Raw genomic sequence first — 3,257 nt, 5'->3', positions numbered from 1 at the left:
ATGGCAGGGATGAGGCTAAAGAGGCAGCAGGGTCCGGATGATGCGGGGCTTGTGTGGTAAGTTAAAGAAGCTAGGACTTCACCCCGTAGGCCGTGGGGAGCCACTGAAAGCTGTGGGCAGGAGAAGAGCACGACCAGATTGACATCTTAGCAACATCACTCTGGCCGCACCAGGGAGGATGGCGGCAGGGAACAGAGAGACTTGCTTCGGTCCTGGGAAGGGTTGACTTAGGGACAGTTGGGAGGCAGATGGGCTTCAGAGTCGGGAGCCTGCCCTGTGCGGACGTGAGCATCTGAGAGGCATCAGCGTCAAGAGGGGCAAGAAAGCATTGCCCCTTTGGACTGCAGGGGGAGAAGGAGGCGAGCCTAGGGTTCCTTTCTCCCCACCCTCGCTGATGCTTGTTATCTCTTGTCTTGTTTGATAATAACCATCCAAACAGGTGTGAGGCCATGTCTCACATGGTTGGGGTTTGCATTTCCCTAATGATTAGTAATGTTGAGCACCGTTTTAAAATTTGTTTAATTTTTTAACGCTTATTTTTGAGAGACAGAGCGTGAGCGGGGGAGGGGCAGAGAGCGGGAGACACAGAATCCGAAGCAGGCTCCAGGCTCTGAGCTGTCAGCACAGAGCCCGATGCGGTGCTTGAACTTGAGAACCGTGAGGTCATGACCTGAGCCGAGGTCGGACGCTTAAGTGACTGAGGTGCCCCGAGTGCCTTTTCAATGTCTGTCCTGTTGGAAAAAGGGCCGTTCGGGTCCCTTTAAAAATTTAATTAGCTAATCAATTAACTAATTAATTAATTTTTTAATTTCCATCTGAGTAAGTTAGCATATAGTGCAACAATGATTTCAGGAGTAGCTTCCAAGTGGTTCATCCCCTGTGTGTACCACCCAGTGCTCCTCCCAACAAGCATCTCCCTTAGTGCCCCTTCCCCAGTTAGCCCATCCCTCCTCCACACCCCATCCAGCAACCCTCGGTGTGTTCTCCAAATTTATGAGTCTCTTACGTTTTGTCCCCTCCCTGTTTTTATATTCTTTTGGTTTCCTTTCCCTTTGCTTCCCTTCATCTGTTTTGTCTCTTAAATTCCACATATATGAGTGAAGTCATATGGTAATTGTCTCTGACTGGCTCATTTCACATAATGCCTGCCAGTTCCATCCACGTGGCTGCAAATGATCGTTTTGCCACTTTTCACTGGGTTGTTTCTTTGCTGTTGACTTTTAGGAGTTCCCTACATATTTTGGAGGTTAACCCCTTACCAGAAATATGATTTCCAATCTCTCTCCCTCCATACATTGCCTTTTCATCTGGTTGATGGTTTCCTCGGTTGTGCGGAAGCTGTTTAGTTGAAGCTGCCTTTGTTTTTGGCATATGAATAAACTCTCAGAACTGCTTTTGCCCTGAAGGCACTGGCCAACTCCACAGGGAGCTGCCGCAAAATGGAGCCATAGTTCTGCTCACAGGCCTCGAGCTTGAGAAGATCAGAAAAGCGTAAGTCCAAGGGACCCAACACGCATGCTCAGGGTAAGGTGACACCAGACTTAAACCCACGTTCTTTTGGCACAGGGGAAAGGTTCCTGGAAGGCAGTAAACCAAGCCCAGGCTTCCTGAGGAATAGAACACTGAATTCACACTTCAGGGGTGGTGCGCAGGTAGGAATTTGGCTGCAAGTGGTGTTGGCGCCCCAGGCATCTGGCAAGAGCGAATATCCCTTTGGAAACACAGAAGAGATCTGATTTCTCTGCATTCTCGCCAGTACTTGGTATTACCAGTATTTTTCGTGTTAGCCGGGCCATAAATGGTTAAGCATATTGTTTGCATTTCCCTAATGGCTAAGGATGTTGAACATTTTATAACCTCTGGTGCAACACCTGTTCATGTATTTTGCCCATTTCTGAAGGGGATTATCTGGGGCGCTTTGTTTGCTTGTTTGTTTATTGCTGAATTCTTAGTATTTTCTAGATTCAAGTCCTTGGCCAGATATGCGCTTTACAAATGTTTTGTCCCAGTCTGCAACTAGTCTTTTCAACATCTTAAGAGGGTCTTTTGTGGAGCAAAAATTTTAATTTTGATACAATTTAAAGCTATCAATTATTCTCTTTGGTGGATCCTGCTTTCGGCGTCAGGTCTAAGAACTTTTTGTCTAGACCAAGGTTCCTCAAAACTCAATTTTCTCAATTTTGAGAATGTGAGGTAAAAGTGAACACAGCAGCTCTGTGTCACTCATTTCTCACTTATCTGTGTAACCATGGTGATGACCCTTGGGCAGACTCAGAACAAAAGTCCTGGAACATTTGCACAGCTGCCGGTGAGATGTTATTCCATATGCCCAAAGCAGAGGGTGAAGAGAAAGGCTGTCAGCATGTTTAAAATAAATGTAAGGATTGGGGCGCCTGGGTGGCTCAGTCGGTTAAGTGTCTGACTTCGGCCCAAGTCATGATCTCACAGTTCGTGAGTTCGAGCCCCGCGTCGGGTTCTGTGCTGACGGCTCGGAGCCTGGAGCCTGCTTCGGATTCTGTGTCTCCCTCTCTCTCTGCCCCTCCCCCGCTTGTCCGCTGTCTCTGTCTCTGTCTCAAAAATAAATAAACGTTAAAAAAAAAGTTTATTAAAAAGAACTTTGGACCCCAAGACTCGGGTTGTATTCCCTGGGCCAGGACATCTCACATATGTTCCTGCTGTTTGCACATGGAGAAGGTGTGCCTGTGCTACTGTCCCCACAGAGAGATAAGAAAGCATGCATTTGACCTCTCTAGGCTTTGCTTATAAATATCTTTTTCCTGCTGTTCCTGCATTGTATCCTTTGCTGTAATAAATCTTAACCTGAAGTATAACTTTATGTGGGGTCCCGTGGGTTCTGCCAGTGCATGATGGACTAGCTGTGAGACCACTGAGACAGGGGGTTGTTTTTCTTAAAACTAAGAATTAAGTTTGTTTGCTTTTTAAATTAAAAAAGCATTTTTTAATGTTTATTTTTTGAGAGAGAGAGAGAGAGAGAGAGAGAGAGAGAGACCGAGTGGGAGTGGGAGAGGGACAGAGAGAGAAGGAGACACAGAATCCGAAGCAGGCTCCAGGCTCCGAGCTGTCAGCACACAGCCCGATGTGGGGCTCGAACTCATGAAGCTGAGATCATGACCTGAGCAGAAGTCAGACCCTTAACCTATTGGAACACCCAGCCACCCCATTTTTTAAATGTTATTTATTTTGAGAGAGAGAGAGAGGAGAGAGAGAGAGAGAGAGAGAGAGAGAGAGAGAGAGAG

General features: G+C 46.8%; 1 pseudogene; it reads left to right on the top strand.

Annotated features, from left to right (window-relative positions):
- The window catches only part of LOC125928662 (transmembrane 9 superfamily member 1-like), a 10,021-nt pseudogene continuing 6,764 nt past the window's right edge, over positions 1 to 3,257 (top strand).

Source organism: Panthera uncia, chromosome E3, assembly GCF_023721935.1.
Source record: "Panthera uncia isolate 11264 chromosome E3, Puncia_PCG_1.0, whole genome shotgun sequence".
NCBI classification, from domain to species: domain Eukaryota; kingdom Metazoa; phylum Chordata; class Mammalia; order Carnivora; family Felidae; genus Panthera; species Panthera uncia.
This window is presented reverse-complemented; position numbering and strand designations above follow the sequence as displayed.